The sequence below is a fragment of the Helianthus annuus genome, chromosome 10, assembly GCF_002127325.2.
Source record: "Helianthus annuus cultivar XRQ/B chromosome 10, HanXRQr2.0-SUNRISE, whole genome shotgun sequence".
Lineage (NCBI taxonomy): Eukaryota > Viridiplantae > Streptophyta > Magnoliopsida > Asterales > Asteraceae > Helianthus > Helianthus annuus.
The window spans coordinates 160,452,043-160,473,761 of record NC_035442.2 but is presented as its reverse complement, the minus strand read 5'-3'; the positions used below and the strand labels follow the sequence as shown (position 1 = coordinate 160,473,761).

General features: G+C 41.1%; 1 pseudogene; it reads left to right on the top strand.

Moving 5' to 3' along the window:
• Positions 1 to 11,841: 11,841 nt before the first annotated feature.
• LOC110883055 lies at positions 11,842 to 21,298 on the top strand (annotated as a pseudogene).
• The last annotated feature ends 421 nt before the right edge of the window (positions 21,299 to 21,719 follow it).

Genomic DNA, 21,719 nt, shown 5'->3' with positions numbered 1-21,719 from the left:
TTTATGGGGGCATAATGTTTGTTATACTTCATCAACATGTTAATTTCCTTTTTCGTTAAATCTTCTTCTTGACATCACATATCATGTTTAATCAAATCGATAAAGGTTAAAAAAGTTATACGTTACTTTGTTTTATAGTATTTGTGGTACATGTCCATGTGTATATATTAGAATTGAGTTGGTTGATTGACAAACTATTTTCTCATTTATTTCTAAGTTTAAAGTTGAATTATGATCAATCTCAATATCTCATATATTTTTTAATTGTTCACGGCAACCTTTGATGCATCAAAACCACCAAGTCTTTCATAGCCTTAAGAAACGCTGGCGAATGGAGTGACATGGCAGACAATAAGTTACTTTTATTTGACGGTGAAGAAACACTGACCTATGTAGTGATTATGGGCTAGGACTTCAATGATTAGTGACCCGAACGCCTGGCTGCAAAACAGAAACACCGTTAGGACTCGTTACAGGAATGGGGTTATTCCTAAAACCACCCTCCGGCGTGAGAATAAGTCTCGGTTTGTGGAAGTAAAAGGAAATTGGGAAGAGAAAGTTATATGAGAGCAAGATGATCATACCTTATACGTTTACCTTTATTTATAGGTTTTCCATTAGGGTTTCCTCTAACCTAGGATATATTCCGATAAATTAGAGATTTACATGATCTTCCCAAAAAGTTGGAGATTTGGTTGTGTAACTTCCATGCAGATATGGAAGGTTCTAGAATAATCATTTATATTTATATTAAGATAATAGGTTGTAACCGGGTCGGGTTGACCGATGCGGGTCACACCTCGTCATGTCCCCCCAGTCCGAGTTCATGGAAAGAAATCCATTAGCTCGGACTAAGAGAGAAAAAAGGAAAAAATATTATACTATGCTTATTGCCAAAAACATTGGGCTTAGTGCCGTTATGTTTTGGGGAAATGACGGCAAAAAGATAGGATGTGACAATTGGGTCATCATTGGGATGACAACTGTTCTTACCCTGTTTGGACACGTATTTCCGCCCGTACGTCTTTTTGAATTTGAAAAGTTGCTTTTGCGTATAAATAACACCTCTATATGTGAGAGTTCAAATCTCTCTCCCCCAAATCGTTCTCTTATCATTCTTTCCGAAAAATGGCATCGAAACCTAGTGAATCGTCTTCTTCTGCTGCCGCCACTACCGACGTGCTGTTCTGCAAGTGGGGCGTAACGTCGTACAACAACCTTGTTCAAGACTACGGTATCCGGGCCGAATGGAACCCTATACTGCCGTCCAAAACGGATACTGCATTCCCCTTGAAAACGGGTAAAATCACGTTGTTTAGTGATTTCTTCAAGTTCTGTAATTTCCGGTTGCCCGTTACCAAGTTTCTCAAATTAGTGCTTGATTTTTACCGCATCCATATTTCTCAATTACATCCTCTTGGCCTGGTGAAACTTCGCCAGTTCGAATTTGCCTGTATTGCCCTAGGTCATATTCCGGAACTGGTTGTGTTTAGGGCTTTCTTCGTGCTTGTGTGGAAATCCCCTTTTTTTACCTTCGATCGGCGAGATACTGATGTGTCCTGTCTTAGGGACATTCCTACCAGTTCTAGGGATAAAGATTGGAAGAAAAACTTTTTCTATATTGATGCCTCTGTTATCCCTGGTGAAATGCATTGGAGGGAAAAGGGGCCAAAAGATAAGGTCAAAGATGAAGGTCCTTCAGAGGACGCGTATGTATCGGGCCGTCCCTTCGAGTGCACAGTTATCCCTGAAGGTGCTCTGGTGATGGCCGGTATGAGTTTGTTATGGCGTGATATCCGGCGATACCCCTCGTTTCAAAGGGATGATGCAGGTATGTTTGACTATCCTTGGTCATATTTGTCTTTAATTTCGAAAATGACGTATATACATTCCGCAGGGGAATGGAGTATGTTTGATTTTGTTGATCCTCCGCGGCACTTGGCGTTAAAGCCTGTTGACCGTGTGCTGGATGAAGGGGAGCTGGACGTGCTAGGGATGCACCTTGAACAGTTTATTTTACCCGCTGTACCAGCGGACCCGGCTTCATACATTTCCCCCCTATCAGCCGCTTCAACTACCAGTGCCCCTGCGGTGGAGAAGAAAACCGCTCGGATAAAGCTTACCGGAAAGAAACATACGACGACTAATGTTGCTGTTGCTTCTACTGAGGTAGCCGCCTCCCTTGGGCAGGATTTCACTGTCCGCCGGCCTGACGAGCCCTGGACGTGCCCTGAAAAAGAGGAAAACGTTCGTTGTTCCCACCCTAAGTGCCTTCGAGGCGATACAAGCTGCTCATGCTTTCCTGATAAGTACGTACCTGCTGACCTGGGTTGCTGATGTGGTCTAAAAACTTCGTGTTTCTAAATTGTTTCGTTTGATTGTGCAGGTACCTCTGTGGGAGTAACAACTGGGGTTGCTACATAAACTCCTGTGGCAACTGTGGCATTGTCGGTGCCGGATGCCAGTATTGGCGTATCTGCGGAGCCCAAAACCCAGGCTTCCGCTACCACTGCTATTAGCTGTGCCATGCCGCTTCCTACTCCTACCTTATCTGTAGCTGTGACCGTTGATCCAATTGCTGCACCTCGGACATGCGGCGTTGGTACATCCTTGTTTGATTCGCCCATAAGTATTTTTTCTGTTGCTGAGAAAGAAGTTACCGCCGCATCCATGGCCCAGGAGGTGACTAGCCTTGGTGGTGTTGCTGCTAGTGAGGCTGGGGGGTCAAGCAGCGGCATTGCTGATGATGGTGTCCGTCTGATCGATGACCTATTTTTACCGACCGTTCGATGGGATCCCAATGCTCAAGACAAACGCTATCAGCCGCAATGGAAAATCGCTGAATCTTCAAGGCTTATTTTCCCCCCTGTTATTCAACACTGGGTTGAGCGGGCATATCCCCCGGCCGAGGCGGCGTACGTGGAGGGGTTGAACAATGAAGATCTGATGAATTCTTCGATATCTGATTCTGTGAGCCTACCGCGAAGGCTAATGGAAATTCGTCGTAGATGGATGCATGATAACACCCAACTCCACCAAGCGCGGGCTACTATTCGAGAGTTGACGGATGATAAGCATCGCTTGGAGAGTCAACTTCAAACTGCTGGGTTGAAGGAAGCGAGGTTTTTGTTTGAGAAAAACAAGGCTGAGGAGGATTTGAAGAGGGTTACTGCCCATCTTGCTAAAGAAAGGATTATGTGGGCCCGCGATGTGGCGGAAAAAGACCGAGTTCTGGCTCAAGCCAAGAACATACAGGAAGAGTTGGAGCACAAGGCCATAGCGGAGGCCCAAAAGGTGAGACTTGAATTATCGACACAATTGGAAAAGTTCCGTGTTGACACTGATTTTGTGTCTCAGGTTCAGGAACGATACCAAGGCCTGACCGCCGAAGTGGAAGCCTCCCATACCAAAATCCGGCTACTTCAGGCGGAGCTAGAGGAGCGAGAGGGAAAGGTTAAGGAGCTCCAGAACCATTGTGATGTTCTTGTAACCCAGAATAACAAGCTGGCTACATCTTCCGCTTCCCAGCTAAAGGAGGTTGAAAATGCATTGGCACAATCTAACGCCGAGGTGGACGAGTTGACTAGCCAGTTGGCGGCTATTCGCGGTGACAGGAACTGGTTGATAACTAATGGGCTGGTGGGGGCGTTTGAGTACTTACGCGAGTCGTCCCCCTTTACCAATCTAATCGATCGTCTCTCCGCGGCTGCTTATCAATCCGGACATCATGATGGTGTGTATAAAGGCTATGTGGAGTGTCATCAGTTGGACAAGATACCTCCAGACTTCCACGCTGTCAAAAGCAAACTCCAAAGTGACATGTCAAATGCCCTTGAAGCGGCATACACCGAGCCGCTGCCCTGTTATGGCGATTTGATGGATAAAGTGAATGAAGATGGTATAGAGTCGCTGCGTTTGATGCTGGACCCCATGGAGGAATCTGAAGAAGAATGATAGATTTGTTTTGTTTTGTTTGTTATGTACTTTGTGGCTTTGCTAATGACACTGTTTGACTCGGGTTTGGTGCCCGTGTCTGTTTTGATTTGACAGCCATTTTAATGCTAATGCCATGATTTCTGACACCGCCGTATTTTGAAAATATAGCTCTGTGACGTGTAATGATTATTTTCTATTAATGCTTCTAACGTCATCATCGTCACGTCTTTTTAACCTCTCTATAAATTTGCCTTCTTTTCCTTATTTGGTACTTAGTCAGGATGGAGAGAAAAAGGTATAAGCAACGTCTTTCCGAAATCTTCCGAGTGCTGGATGCTGCAGATGGCTTACTCCAGTTGCAGAATCCAGTGACAAGGTCGATGCTTCGAAGAAGAAGGCCACTTCCCAATGTTGCGTCGGCCCGGGCAAACCAGGCATGTCAGAGCATTGTTGTCGAGGACCCTCAGCCAATGGATCCTGAAATGCCGTCTTTGTCAGTTGACGTTCTGACAGATCTTATCCTGGTGGATCATGACCGGCAATGCCGTATTACGTACCAACGTCGCTCTGGTGGTCACCTCAAGAAGCAACAGATGGATGGGTCGGGAATGGTGGTTCCGGTGGTGGATGGTGAATCATCTGGCAACTTTGCCGTTGATCCAGTTACATTTGTTGATGGTGATGTGGTGCTGCATACCCCTGCAGTGGTGATGGCACCCAATTTCCATCAGTAGATGTGTTGAACATGTTCTGTTTTTTGGTTCCCATGTGTTGGCTTTTAACGACAGGGACAAGTACTTGGTTTGTGTGAGATAGGTTATGTGTATGTAAAAATGCCTATCTGTTTTGTGGCGGTTTATGTATCTATTACCAAGATACCCGCCGTTAGCGCTGTATTTCTTAACCCTACAACTTGTGTCAATGAAAATATTTCGTGTTTAAGGGTGTTGTTTGTATTTTTACCGTTTGATGCATTCGTTGTGCGATGGTAACTCATGGTAAAAACAAAAGTAAATGTTTTTTATTAAACTTGAACTGAAGTAAAAATGAAAAGACACCGCTGAGGGTGAGTTACAATTGTGAACTGAGAAAAATAGTTAACTCCTGCTGTTAGGAGCAGGGTTTTACAGGTAGCATTTCCTTAACTGGACGATGTTCCAACTGCGTGGTACTGGTGTGCCGTCTAGTCGGGATAGGCGATAGGCCCCTTTGCCCAAATCTTCTTGGACGACATAAGGGCCTTCCCAGTTTGGGCCCAGCTTTCTCGAAGGTTCCATCCTGCTTGCTTCGTTGTCACGCATAACGTAATCTCCTGTTTTGAAGTTCTGTTTGGCCACTCGCTTGTTATAATATTTTTCTAATGCTTTCTTGTATTTGGCTTCGCTGATGGCGGCTGCCTCGCGCCTTTCCCCCAATAAGTCCAGGCCTTCCCTTATAGATCTGTCAGTGTCATCGCCTGTGTTGAGGCGGCGTAGTGGCGGTAATCCCGCTTCAGCGGGTATCATTGCTTCCGCTCCATAGGTTAGGCTAAACGGGGTTTCGTTGTTGCTGGTTTTGGGCATTGTTCTATGTGCCCAGAGGACATTTGGCAATTCTTCCACCCAGGAGCTTCCCTCGTGGCCTAGTCGTTTCTTGATGCCATCCAGCAAACTTCTGTTTGTCCGCTCTACCTGGCCATTCCCCTGGGGGTGTGCTACTGACGTGAAGATTTGTTGGATGTGGAGATTAGTGCACCATTCCTGGAAAATTCTGTCTGTAAACTGTGTTCCATTATCGCTCACCAGGTAGAGCGGTAATCCGAACCTGCACACTATGTGTTTCCAGGGGATTTTTTTGGCGTTGTCTGCCGTTATTTTGGCCAAAGGCTTAGCTTCCACCCATTTGGTGAAGTAATCTACCGCTACAATTAGGTACTTTAACTTTCCGGGGGCCGGCGGGAAGGGTCCTACGATATCCACGGCCCATTTCTGGAAAGGCCATGCTGTTGTCACCGGTACTAGGCTGTTCTTGGGCCTTATTGTTTGAGGAGCGAATTTCTGGCAGCTGCGGCATTTCCGTAGTTCCATTACGGCGTCTTCGTGCATCCCAGGCCAATAATATCCCGCGCTATGGATTTTGGTTACCACCGCCCGGGGTCCAGCGTGTATGCCACATAGACCTGCATGGATTTCGCTGATGAGATACTTTGCCTCTGTTGGAGAGACACATCGCAGCAGTGGGCCCAGGTAAGATTTTCTATATAGGATACCATTATTGATCTCATATTGCAATGCTTTCATTTGTATCTTCGGTGCTTCGCCCTTGGCGGGAGGTAGCTCCCCTGTTTCAAGGAAACGTAGAACCGGAGTGTACCAGCAAGGCTCTTCCGCTGTAACGGCGGAAACATTCCGCGGTTCAATTGAGCGTGTCTGCAGCGTTTCGACTTTGACTTCCTTTTCCATACCCGAGGTGGCGAGTTTACTGAGAGCATCTGCTATCTGATTCTTGCCTCTATGTACATGATTGAGCGTGACGTTGTCAAAAGAATCCATGAGTTCCTTTGTTTTCGCCAAGTATTTTGCCATTGATTCATCTTTGGCTTCGTACGTTTCGTTTACTTGATTGTTGACCAGCAGCGAATCAACGTATGCGTCCACCCTTGCCGCTCCCATAGATTTCGCCATTCTCAGACCTGCTAGTAGTGCCTCATACTCCGCTTCATTGTTGGAACATTCGAAATCGAAGCGTAAGGCGTACATCAGCCTGATCTCATCTGGGCTTATCAACATTAAACCGGCCCCAGATCCCTTTCCATTAGATGACCCATCAGTGTATAGTTTCCAGGTCTGCCGGGCGGTACTAGACTCCGGGATGTCCTGGACGACTGGGTCTAGAATGGCTTCCCCCTCAGGTATTTCTGCTAGAAAATCAGCAATTACTTGCCCCTTCACTGCTGTTCGTTTTTGATATTCGATATCCAAAGCGCCAAGTTCGATTGCCCACTTGGCCAGTCTGCCAGAAATCTCCGGCTTGTGTAGGACTTGTTGCAACGGATAATTGGTTAAGATTTGCACGCGGTGTGCCTGAAAGTATCTTCTCAGTCGCCGCGTGGCGTGTACTAGTGCCAAGACCAGTTTTTCTAACGTGGGATATCGTGTTTCAGGCCCCGCTAATACCCGGCTTATGTAATATACCGGTGTTTGCCTTCCATCTTGTTCAACCATGAGCACAGCGCTTACCGCCGTATGAGCTGCCGCTAAATACATCTTTAATACTTCGTTAGGTCTTGGTGCTGTCAGCATGGGTAATCCCTCTATGAAGCGTTTCATGTCTTGCAAAGCTTGTTCTGCTTCACTGGTCCACTTGAAGTTTTTCTTGTTAAGGCAATCTTTCAACGTTTTTATGAAAGGCAGGGACTTCTCGGCATGTCTTGCCAAGAACCTGTTGATTGCCACTAGCCGCCCATTCAGGGCTTGAGCTTCCTTCAATGTTCGTGGGGAAGGTATCCGCGTTATGGCGGCCACCTTTTCTGGGTTAGCTTTGAAGCCATCTCGGGTGACTACTACCCCCAGGAACTTCCCTTCTTCCACCCCGAAAGAGCATTTCTTTGGGTTTAATTTAATGTTATATTCTCTAAGCCGCTGAAAAGTTTCTTCGATGTCTGCTAACATTTGCTTTTCTTCCCTGCTTTTGATTACAAGGTCATCGACATAGACCTCCAAATTTCATCCGATTTGTGTCTCGAACACCTTGTCCATGAGTCTTTGGTAGGTAGCTCCGGCGTTCCGTAAACCAAAAGGCATTTTTGTGTAACAAAAAATGCCCACATCGGTATGAAACGCTGTTTTTTCTTCGTCTTCTTTGGACATCTTGATCTGGTGGTACCCTTTGTAAGCGTCCAGGAAACATTTGAATCGGTAGGGTACCAAAGAATCGACTTTTAAATCAATCTCGGGTAGTGGGTATGCATCCTTGGGGCACGCCTTATTTAGATCTTTGAAGTCAATACACATTCGCCACGTGCTATCTGGCTTTTTTACCATAACCGGGTTGGATATCCATGTGTGGTATTGCGTTTCCCTGAGGATTCCAGCTTCCACTAATTTTCGTACTTCTTTGACGACCGCTGCCCGTCGGTCCGGGGCCATGCTACGTTTACCCTAAGCCACTAGCTTAACGCCTGGGAGCGTGGCGAGCTTGTGTTCTGCTTTGTTACGGGGGATTCCTGTCATGTCAGAATGCTCAAAAGCGAAGATGTCCACATTTCTTTTTAACAGTTGCTTCAGGTCGTTTCTAACTTCTGGAGACAAAGTGTCCCCGATTGTGACCATCTGGTCCGGATGGCGTGTGCTTAGTACCCATCTCTCTGGGCCCGTGGCTCCGGTGGGCCATTGGCGGCATCTTTTGGTACTCAGTACTTCTCCAATCTTGTCACGAAACACAGTAGCGATACCTCGCGGTGTAGGAAACTTCATGAAACCTCTTGCCGTGGAGACTATGGCATCCAATTTTCCCAGGGTGAATCTTCTGATTATCACGTTGTGGTACGACTCAGCGCGAACCACAAGGAAGGTCAAGAGTATGGTTCTTTCTTTAGGTGACTGCCCGAAAGTTACCAGGAAAGTGATTTGACCGATAGGGTCAACCTTTTCCCCTGTGAACCCTTTGATGGGGGCGTGTACTGATTCAAGCAACTTTCTGTCTTCTGGTTGCATTCTGTTGAAGCAATGTTCATAGATAATGTCTTTCGAGCTCCCGGTGTCGACCAGGATTCGCCTCATGCGGTAGTCTCCTACTGCCGTGGATATGATCAGGGCATCTGTAGTGAGGTGCAAGTCCTCCATTCGAGGCTCCTTGGTCATTGTTGCCAACATCCAAGGTTCGAGCGTGGAGAAACTCCGTTTTGCCCCCCTTCCCATATCCGCGTGTACCATGTTCAATTCACGCGGCCTCTTGCCTGCCGCCTTGTCATTTTCTTCTTTGACGACAGGCGGGCCTTGCTTGATGTCTCGTACTAGGTGTGCCAATTTGCCCGACTTTACAAAATATTCTATCTGTTTCTTAAGCTGAAAACAATCGTTGGTGTCATGCCCGCTCCCTTTGTGGTACTCACAGTATTTACTCGTATCCTTGTTAGGGTTATCTTTCAATGGTTTTGGTGGGTTAAGTTTGAGGTTTTCTGAGGCTAAAATTTCAGCCGGTGTCTTGCTTAAGTTGGGGTATTCGGATCGAGGTTTCGACGGCTCATTCCTTGAATAGGAGTTTCGGTGTCTGTCATACCGCGCATCTTTGTCGTTTCTCTGGTATCGGTCTCCCCTACTTTTGCTTTTAGATCCCCGGTGATCTTTTTCCTCCTGGTTCTTTAGGGCTTCTTTCTTCCTATTGGCTGTGTGGCTAGCTGCTACCGCTTTCTCTTGTATGACGTATACTTTGGCTATTCGAAGTATTTCATCAATTGTTGGGGGTACACCATCCCTTCCATGTAGCGTTCTCAGTAACTCGTCGTCATTGACCCCCTGGAGGAAAGCTCCACATGCCAGATCATTCGTCACGCCCGGGATCGCCAGGCTTTCCTTGTTAAATCTGATGATAAAGTTTTCTACCGTCTCATTATCTCGCTGACGGATGTGGAGGAGCTCGTTTCTATCTTTCGTGTGTCTGCGCTGCTGGCTAAACTGTAAGATAAACTTTGATTCTAAATCTTCAAAGCTGTCTATTTCACCTGTGGGCAGGCTGTCCCACCAAACTCGGGTCGCGCCCACTAGCGTTTGTACGAACATTTTGCACCATAAGGGCATGGACCAACAGGCCACTTCGCCGGCGCTCTTGAATAAGTTTAGATGATCATCCGGGTCGGCGAGACCATCATACTTGCCAACCGTTTGGGGCATCTTGGGTTTTTCCTTGATAGGAGCCTCGGCGATCCTTCGAGTGAATTTAGACCGGAACGTTGCGTCTATCGGCTTGTACGGTCTGGTAAGTTCATCTTCTTCCACATTTATAGGCTGTGTTGGTGGGGCGTCCATACCCGGGGCAGCTCCCACTATAGGGTTAGTGTTTCCTATTGGGGACACCCGGGGTCTAACCGTGTTTCCCCTGTCATACACAGGCTCAGCCGTAGGCGGAGTCTGGGTATAAACCGGTTGTGGCGTTGGGACATTCCACCAAGGCGGCATGTAAGCCGCGTACGGCGATTGAGTGCTACCCTGCGCTGTTCCCTGGAGCGGATACGCCGAACCCCCGTACGAGGGTAAATACCCATAAGGGGGTGCATAACAATACCCCGGGAAGTATACTTGGTTTCCTGGTGTGACGGGGGCGTTCATAATTCCGGCCGACATGACGACCGGCTGGTGAGGCGGTGTTGATAATGCCGCCGTGAGCGCCGCTGAGTATAGCGGTGGCATCGAGTTGGAAATCAGAGGTTGATAATACTGAGGCATGCTAGTTTGTGATGCGATGGTGATGGGGCTCGCCGATGTGATAACAGGGATGGAGGAGAGGCGTGAAGCCTGTGCGTTAGTGGTTGTTGCTGGGGTGAACATATTACCGCTAGCTCCCCCCAACTCCCTTGATTGTAGTTGTGAGGGCATGTAAAGAAACGGACTCGTCACCACAGTCTGGGAAGAGACGGTGGTGATGTTGTTAAAACCTGGTGGTGGTCCTTCTGCCTCGAACTCTAGGTCCAGCGACCTCGTAACGGCTGGGGAAGGCTGTGTGGTGGCACCGAGGTTCGCCCCCAACGTCAGGTTATTGTTTGTCATCGTTTGATCTGCTACGTTCTGATCACTTGCCATGAGGTTCTGTCACTGAATAGGTCCCACGGATGGCGCCAATGAAGAAACACTGACCTATGTAGTGATTATGGGCTAGGACTTCAATGATTAGTGACCCGAACGCCTGGCTGCAAAACAGAAACACCGTTAGGACTCGTTACAGGAATGGGGTTATTCCTGTAACCACCCTCCGGCGTGAGAATAAGTCTCGGTTTGTGGAAGTAAAAGGAAATTAGGAAGAGAAAGTTATATGAGAGCAAGATGATCATACCTTATACGTTTACCTTTATTTATAGGTTTTCCATTAGGGTTTCCTCTAACCTAGGATATATTCCGATAAGTTAGAGATTTACATGATCTTCCCGAAAAGTTGGAGATTTGGTTGTGTAACTTCCATGCAGATATGGAAGGTTCTAGAATAATCATTTATATTTATATTAAGATAATAGGTTGTAACCGGGTCGGGTTGACCGATGCGGGTCACACCTCGTCAGACGGCAAGAACGGGTGGTATGTTTGGTTTGTTTTGTTTTATAGAGGAGTTCATCGAGGGAAGTGGGTTTCAGTTGGAAAGGGTTTAAAGGACTTTGTATTAGTAAAGTTTTGTTGGTCATGTGTGATTTTGCTTTATTGAAGGGTGAAACACAAGACCTTCAGTTTATTGCAACACATAAAAAAAATTGTGTTCTTCAGTGGAGTTTGTTTCTGCCATTGGAGTTTTTGCTGCAAATCAATAATCTTTTGCATATCACACTGCCACTATTTCTTCAAATTGTTTTCGATAACAGTTAATTCATCGATCTCGCGATGAAATGCAGTAGTTGGAGGGGGGGTGAAGGGGGGAGGCGGAGGCGTGCTTATGGAGAAGAGGGTGCAGGGGACGTTTTAGATTTTCAGTAAGACACGTGGGTCCCACTTGAATTCTATATATTAACTCTTTTTTATTATAATGTTTTAATTGTTATTTTATATTTTTATTAATGATAAGGACTAGTCATTACACACGTACTTAACACAAAAAACTAACCTCCATCAACACTAGGGACTATCCCATAAATAAGTGTACAGAAGACAAGGACTATAAGTGTAATTTTAGAAAGTCAGGGACTACAAATGAAATTTCACTAAACTACATGAAATATTCGGACATTTTCCTTGTAAGTTTTCATTATCCATTACGTATTAAATAATTCAATGATTAAATAAACTAGAAAAAAAAGAACAATTGAATCTGATTGGTTTATAACTTAGAGCCCACTTGCCTTCATCCTCACTACCATGCTTATTTCCTGCACCACTTTGCTTTTTCACTAAAGCCAGGGTTAATGTTGTGTATCGTCATGACTCCTCCTCTATAAGTATACCATTAACGAATAGTGGAGTAATATCTAATTCAGTGTGGTTTTCACGAACATTCAATGCCGGTGCCGTGATACACAACCACCGCCCCAGTTTTCTCGAACAGTCGACGTCGGTGCCGTGATACACAGACATCGTCGGTCTTCGCCGCTGCTCGCTGGTATCAAAGATGACCACAACCACGAACCAGCTGTTGGAGTCGTTGTTACCATCGATTCAGGTAACGATTGTTCATATATGCTCGAATGAACCTATACACTTTCCTGGCAATAAAACCTTGATAACAGAAAGGATATTATGAAAAACATAAACGTATAAGTTGATGCAGAAAGGTTTTGAGTGTGTTTGTCAATGATTGATTGGATTATTGGTTTGATTTTGAGCGAAATAAGGGTAGGGTTTGATTTGCACAAAATTGTTGATAAAACCTTGATAACAGAAAGGATATTATGAAAAACATAAACGTATTAGTTATTTTGATGCAAAAAGGTTTTGAGTGTGTTTGTCATCAATTGATTGGATTATTGGTTTGATTTTGAGCGAAACAGGGGTAGGGTTTGATCTGTACGGAATTGTTTGTTGGTTGTGGTTGGAGGATTGTTGTGGTTTAAATATTGATATCATAAGAGGATATAATTGGGTGACTATGTTTGAATAATGTTTCTGATTGAATTTGGTGATTTAGAAATTTACTTGTGGGCCCATATAAATATATAAATGGCATTTATATCTATTTGACCACAACTTTATTGTATGTATCTTATGATTCGAATTTGTGGCTTTGTAGATTGTTAAATCCATGGAGAACTATACACAAAAGGTTCCTGTTCCAAGTAGTCATGCGGCGTTACCCGACGGTGCTAATGACGCGATCCATGGGGCACGTCTAAATCCAGTATATAGAGGCGAATTGGCTAAAATCTACAAATTCAGCCTTCATGCTTTTCAATGAATCTCCATTGCGTGTTTGGAGCGTAAAAGTCGGTTGTAGTAATAACACCTGCATCGGCTGGGAAATCGATTATTGCAAACTATACAATTGCTATGGCAATTCGAGACAATGAAAGAGTTATTTACGTATCTGTAAGGACCGGGAGTTCGGTTACTCGAACGTGCTCAGACCGGATTAGCAACTACAAGCTCGTGCGGAATCCGAAAATGTAGTAGGAAAGAGAGAAACAACGCAGACACCGTTTAACATCTTCATTCTCATTAATAATAACAGCTTGTACAAGATCCAGAGAGAATTTGGCAGGGCTTCGCCTAAGGTGTCAAGACAACAGTTGCAAATGAGAAACCATGACCACCTATTTATAGGCGAACCCATCCGGATGAAACCATATGACTAACCCATCCGTCCAGGTGGACTTACAAAACACACTTACACCATGTTTCATCCCGGATACATCACAAAACATACATTAAACTATACATAGACCACAAACGGGTAAATATAGACTCGATACAGACGAAAGCTACAGACATATGCATCTACAGTATCTCCATTAGAGGCTTTAAGCAATCAGATCTAGTATGAACTAAGTAAAGAGTTTCCTGGTGATGTCGGGTTGATGACGGGTGATGTCACACACTATCCTGATGCAAGTTGCTTAGTCATGACAATTGAGATTCTTAGGCGAATGTTTTATAGAGGGAATGATGTTATAAAAGAAGTTGGATGGGTTGTATTTGATGAAATGCAATGCATGAAGGATCGTGAAAGAGGGGTATTTTTGGGAAGAAAGTATACATGCCTTGCCTCACGCTATTAGGATGGTTTTTCTTTCTACAACCAAGGGCGGACCTACAACTAGTTCAAGGGGGCGGGCGCCCCCCTTGAAATTTTTATTTTTCGTGTTATATACCCGTTAAAATCTCGAGTGCCCCCTTGAAAATTTGTATTCGCACCCCTTGAACTTTTCAAATAAGAAAGAATGAAGAGAAGTGCATTACCGAAGCTATTCCGGCAGCCGGCGACACCAATGGTACTTAAGGGGTGGAGGGAGTTGCAGACAGTTGTAGAAGAAGGAAATAAGATAAGAGGAATCTAACCAAACCTTTATATATATATATATATATATATTATTGTTTTTATTTTTTTTTTACTTTTTACATTCTTTTACCCATATGAAAAAGTGATCCTTGTGTTACGGAGTTAGTCCTTCAACTCTCGTGCGATGACTTAGAATGATTCTAAGTTAAGCCTTTCGATTGGGTTTGGTTATGTATGGCAACGGGAAGTCTTAGTTTGTGTGAACACAATAATGAGTTTGTAGTGCAATACTACAACAAAGATGGTTATGTATTACTTGAACAAAGTTTACAAGTAGCAAGTGTTTACGAGAAGTTGGGTGATGAGTGAGTTATGAGGGGTGAGTGCAAATGATGCCTAACACTCCTATTTATACTACTTAGGAGCTGATCTAGATGGTTCATATCTAGATCATTTCTTTACAAAAATCTGCATAACAATATCTAGATACTTCTTTTTAAATATCATGATTCTTTGCTGAAATTCTAGATCCTTCCATGGCTGATACTTTTGGCTGTTTTGACCAGCTTTTTTCCAGCAGATTCTAGGCCATTCTTGGCTGATCTTGAGCCTTCCAATAGTGCCAAATGGTTCCAGCAAAGTGTAGGCTGTTTTTGGAATATTCCGCGTGGCTCTTAACGCATCTAGACCGCCCCGGAATGTTCTAGATTGTTGTATTATAGGGCTGAATTTTGGCGGGACGTGACACTTGTTTGAAAGTCAACAACCATGAGACAACTAAATAAGTATAGGTACCTGATTAATTTCGAAGTCTGTTACTCAAATTAAGTAGAATTTAATTAATATAAAAGAAGAGTAAACTGTAAAAATGGTTCTTGAGGTTTGGTCACTTTAATACAAAACTCAAACCTTTTAAATCTAGGTCCCTGTGGTTTCAATTTTGTTGCTATTTTCATCCAAAATCAAAATATTGTCAGATTTTTTTAGTTAATATCCTTTTTTTTTGTTTTTTCCCTCCCTTTTAATGAAGGGAAAAATGGTCTTTTAACGTTTTATTATAACATATTAAAAAATCTGTCCATTTTGCCTTTCATTAAAAGGGAGGAAAAGACAAAAAAAAAAAAAAAAAACTGGATATTAACTGAAAAATATGACCAGATTTTGCTTTTGGATGAAAATAGCAACAAAATTGAAATCACAAGAACCCAGATTTAAAATGTTTGAATTTTGGACTAAAATGTCAAAAATATCAAACCTCAGTGACCATTTTAGCAGTTTACTCTGTAAAAGAATAATGTAAGTTAACATATTTCATGTGACATTTTATTTTCCATTTAATTAAGTTTGAAAGATCTTAGGTTTTCTATTTATTTTTTTTTATTTTTTTTTGAATGGCTAAACTTGCATGTTATGAGGATCTGACTTACCAACTTTTCTATTTATATGCAATCACTTTATGTTTACTGATTTTAAAGTGTAAAATTTAATTTTAACCTGATAAAAAATACTACTAATTATTTTTCGTTTTCATTTTATATTTGGTGCCCGTTAGTTTTGTAATTGAGAAACACTTTTCATTATGTGGAAATGTTTCTCTAAGAAAATTTGTGATAAAAGAAAACTTACAACCAATTTTTGATCATTATATTGCTATTTAATTATTGATAATGATAATCTTGCATTAGTTACATTAGGTAAATCGATTAACTATTAGTCTTATTGATATACAATAGGAATTAAGATGAAGCTACGTTTTGTATTTATTATTATTTTTATTCATAGTAAAGATTTACGTAATTTTATTGTGATTTTCAAATTTCAATATGATTTTGTACATTTATTGTTTGACCCAACCTAATCAGGCCTGTCCCGAACTGAAAAAAATTTAAAATCCAATGATAGACAACCAAGCCTAAACAATTTCCGCACCCCATAAAAAAATTATGGGTCCGCCACTGTCTACAACATTGTCGAATGCTACTAAATTTTCAGCATGGATATTCCAAATTAAAGGACCGTTTCATCTTGTGTCTACTGATTTTAGACCCACTCCTTTGCAGCAATATGTATGGCCCAAGGGTGGATTATAACTTTACCTTGTAACAGATGGAAATGAGCAGTTTAACGAGGACATATTCTTCCCGAAGGCATGAGATGCTTCTGGTGAATCTGATATATATAATATTGTCAAGGTGTTTCTCTCTTATATTTTAATCTACTTTGACAAGGAACCTATGAGGCTAAGTATCTCTTTTGGTTTTCTCATCTTCAAAACTTGGGATTACAAGATTGGCGGGTTGGGTAACTAGTCAAAACGAGACAGGTCAGATAGGTTGACCACTGAACACTTTTTGTTGTTCATTTTAAAGAAAACCGATTAATGTGTTACTTATGAATAAAAACAATATTTTTACCAACCAACCATAAAAATTTAAAAATTAGGAGGTTGTATTGCATTTAAAACTAGACTTTGGGAGACTTTCAAATCCTTTGACCCGTTCACCAAGAACCTTGTTTGACCTGTTTGAGAATTGAGATAAAACAAGACCTAAAACAACACATAACATGTTCATGAGTGAAAGCTCTATTCAAACCAGTAAATAATGTTCTAATAACTCTTCAGCTCTCTACTTTTTTTTGTCATAGTTTTCCTATATTGATTATGTTTAATTTATGTTTCAGATGATAAAGGAAAGACAATTTCAACCAGTTATTATCTTCAGCTATAGCAGAAGAGAATGCCAACAACATGCAATGGCAATGGCCAAACTTGATTTCAATAGCCAAGAAGAAAAAGACAATATGGACCTGATGTTCAAAAATGCAATGTTATACCTGAGTGAAGAAGATAGAAACCTCCTAGCAATTCAGTCAATGTTGCCACTATTGCGACGAGACATTGCTATTCATCATTATGGTCTTCTTCCCATTATTGAAGAACTTGTAGAACTTATGTTTCAAGAAGACCTTGTAAAAGCAGTTTTTGCTACAGAAACAATAAGATTTCTTTATTTTTGCAAGTTTTTTTTTTTGTTCTTTTGCACTTTAAAACTTAAGGTTAGATGTATGACAGATAAAGGACAACCAATAGGCTGGGTAATGATGGTTCAAAAGGGTTAATTTGCTATACGTGTCAATGCAGGTCGAGTTGGCCTAAAATACGTTTTCTCCAATTTTGAAACTTTTATACATAGTTGTTGTGTTGAGTTTGACTTCTAAAAGTAATTGATCATAATATTAATTTATTTTATCCCGTTTGGCCCGTCTCTTTTGTTAACTGCACCCTTTAGAGATAAAGCATATCCTGCATCTACCCATTTATAGTAAACGGTTTGAAACCTTTACTTACAGTTTTTTTCATATGTCTTTATATTAGAGTACATTAAGATCTATCATGTGTTAAACTGTGTGGCAGTTTGCTATGGGGTTGAACATGCCTGCAAAAATGGTTGTTTTTACTAGTGTTAGGAAAGGGGATGGTAATAGTCATCACTATATAGATCATTGTGAGTACATTCAGGTGAGTATCATAAAGTTTTAACAAAATAACAATGTGAAGTTACTGTTGCCACGAGTTTCTTATTGTGTTTCGTGTATTTTTACTTGAAGATGAGTGGGAGAGCTGGACGTCGTGGCAAAGAAGAATATGGTATATGTATCATAGTGATTGATAACCAGGTAACTTAGTGTTCCATCACCATTATGTATTTGAATTGTTTTTATTAATTTTGGAAAAATGGATTAAGTCTATAAAGTGACTACATTAACCATTACATTCATCATATTTCCATTATATAAATTACTTGATCCTTCCCCATCAAATTCATGAACTTCTAATTTTTAGTCTTGAAATTCTTTTGACATCAGTGATTTTTACTGGCAATGTTTTGAGTATTGATTGAAAAACTATGATTGTATATTCTGTCAAATCAGAACAATATACTACAGCAAAAACATGTTTATTTAATCATAAAGCAAGTTTTTTTAATACATTAACTTTTTCTATATATATATATATATTTTCATATGGAGATAAATACTATAAATGACATAATGTTAGGGAAACCAGCGCCACTGGTCAGTTCTTTCTGAGTTACCACTCAATATTGGACCTAATGAGATGTGAAGATGTCTCAATATGGGACCAATCAGACGTGATATGGGCTTATTTATAACAGAAGAAGTTTTCGCATCCTCTTTTCACGAGTTTCAGTACCATAACGTTAGTTCTAACCCAAATTGTTACTGTATATAAAAATCAATAAATAATAGCTTCTAACATGTCTTTTCACTCATTTTTAAGTCCATAAAAGTAATGGGTCGTAAGCTTGCCAAGCTTAAAGCTGAGGTAGCTAACCTTGATGCTTCTGGAGAGGTAACTATAAATTTGATTGAAATTTAGGTTCTCAATGCGTTATGAGTTTACTTTTATTATTTTTCTAAATCAAACTTGATTTGTTTATTTCAATCTCATGATGAAAAGCAGATTCAGTCTTTTAAGAGGAAAGAACTAAACCATGAAATTCAACAACTGGAGACAAAACTCTCTGATTTATGCGTAAACTATATGACATTATATATTTGTTCTTTTATATACTGTATGTATCTTTAAGTTTACATCGCGTTGCTTACATATATATTCTCCGTCTACATTGGTAACAACATCTGCCTAGAAAAGATTTCTACAATGAGCTTGAAAACGATTAGAGGTTTTGAAGACACTTGGACACATTGTTGATGAATATATTGTGCAAGTGAAGGGTCATGTACTCATGTAGCATGGTTAATTGATACAGGAGATGAACTCATAGTCACTGAATGGATATTTGATGGTAAAGAAACAAATTAGTTTAACATATAGTGATTAGATTAGATATGGCTGCACGATATAATTTCTGATTGTTTTTTTTTGATGAATCAGGCATCTTAAATAATTTATATTATCATCAAATTGCGGCACTTGTAAGCTGCTTTATACTAGGAGACAAATCAAGTGAACAAATATAAGTAACATCAGAACTTGCTATGCCTTTACAACAACTTCAAGATATTGCATGAAGAATAGCAGAGGTGAGTTGGCATCACCGCCCTAGCTTAAGAGTTGTTGTATAAAGATAAGAAAAACTAATAATAATCTAAATATGCAGATACAACGTGAACGCAAATTGGAAGTTAATGTGGATGAGTATGTGATGGCAGCAATAAGACCATCCTTGATGGATGTTATATACCATTGGTCAAAAGTAAGTTCCTCCCAATCCATCTAGATTCTAGTCCGTTTGGTTTGTAAAATGTTTTGGGATTGAAATTGAATTTTGTGTAGGAATTGGATTTGGAATTTAAACATTCCAATAGGAATTGGAATCTCAATTCCATTTTAGATGTGTTTGGTTGTCAAATGAATTAGAATATATCACCCCGGCATCCACCACCCTCGGTCCGGGTTGAAAACGGCTCGGTTCGAGATGAATCGGTATAGACGGCTCGGGTTGAAATGGATCGGGTCGAAAATGACTCAAGTCGAAACAACGCGGATCGAAACGGTCGGAGATTCCAATGAAATTACTTGAATTCCTTCACATATAGGAATGATTTTGAATTTCTTTATTTAATGGAACATGAAGGAATTCATGCCCAATTCCAATTCCAGTTCCATTGTCTACCAAATGCATGAAAACTGGAGTTGAGATTCCAATTCCAACAAATTCCCTGAACTAAACAACTTAAGAGTTGGAATTCAAATTCCAATTCCATTGAATTCCAGCGGATAATACTTTTAATCCTTGTACATGTGTCAGGGGACATCTTTTTCGGACATTATGGAGATGATGATATGGATGGGGGAGTGTCATTGAAGCTGCAAGAACGCTTCACATATTCTTAAATCAGGCAAGTTGATACATGCTAAAAAATGTAATATATTTGTTTAGCCACCAAATTGACCAATTTATTTTTTTGCTAGATTTTGACATTATATACAAACTAATTAACAATGTTTATTTATCAACTATCACAGTTACAAGCTACTGTTGCTGCTTCGCGTGTTATTGACGATGTTGGTTTAGAGGAAAAGGTTGGTGCAGCTCGTGATAGCGTGCACCGGGGTCTTATGAATGTACCGTCTTTGTATACTTGAATTGTCACATGTGATCAAGTCCCAATCGATTGGATAAATGTAGAACAAACTGAGAATTAAAACTAGAATATGCTCTCTAGTTTTATTATAACTGCATAGCTTGTAGTAAACGTACCGTTTACATGCGAGCCATCGGTGAAAAAATTTCGTCAAAATCTATTCCATGTTTTTTAACATAACCTTTCACGACCAGTCTAGCTTTGTACTCGACAATCATTCCAGCTGCATCTCGCTTCACTCTATAAACCCATTTAAGACTGTTAAGTTTATGTTTTGTTGGTAGCTCGGTTATAAACCATGTTTTATTCTTCTCAATGGATTCCGGCTCAACATGCATCATCTTTTCTCAGTATTTGTTACCCTTTGCCTGTACATAACTCGTCGGCTCATCATCTGTAACAAATAATAACTATTCTGGTTCACCTTGATTTATACCATCTTATATCACGAAATCATTAAACCATAATAGAAGTTGCTTAGACTTCGAAGAACGACACGGAAACCTAAATATGAACTGCAAAGGACGGCCCTAGCGTCTCAGACGAATGGGTTGCTGAACCCGGTTCAACTTGCGGACCAATGGTATGAGTGTTTAAGCTCGCCGCCGCTGCTTGGAGTTGGGGCATGCCAGCCGCGGCTGCAGCACGTGGTTCAGTTTTAGAGTAAAACTGAACATAAAAGTACTCGGGTTCTGACTTGTTTCTGCCCCACTTCCATGCTTGGTTTTTATCATACTCCACGGTCTTTCTAGCACATATTTTCCTTTAAACTGGGTGATACATACGAAACAACTTTACCCTGGTTCCGACCCAAAATATACCAATGGTTTTCCCTATCATCAAGCTTTGACAAACTCACCTTTGATTCTGTAGCAAAACCAACACAACCAAAAACCCGTAAAAACTCCAAATCCGACTAATCTTTCTTAAAGTAACATCTTGTATGACGTTTTATCCATGACTGCTCTCGTTGGACTTCGATTCAACACATAAACTACATGTTTAGTTGTTTCGCCCCAAAACATCTAAGGAACATTCATTTGCTTGAGCATACATCGAACCATACCAATTACTGTCCTATTTTGCCTTTCTACAACTCCGTTTTGCAGTGGAGAATACAACTCCGTTCTACTCCTATAGCGCTACACAGTAAATCCAATATGTATATATACTAAAGTCTTTGATCACAATTTTCATTCTAACTAGGGGATGAAATTGTATTGTACCGAAAAGTATTAAAATTGAAAATATTAACAAAATAAATCTCATATCGTATTGATTATAACGATACGATATCGATTCGGTGGGGGCAATACAAAAATACAAAAAAGTACCGAATACCGATAATGGAAAAATACAAAAAAAGTACCGAAGTTGACTAGTACTGAAACAAAAAAACACTAAAAATGAATACAAGTACCCATACCAATATTGTTCAGTCTTTATTAGTTCAATACAGTTCGTTACGATATGATGCCTATATACTAGTACAATATTATACATTATGAATACATTATCAACACATGGTAAAAAGTACTAAC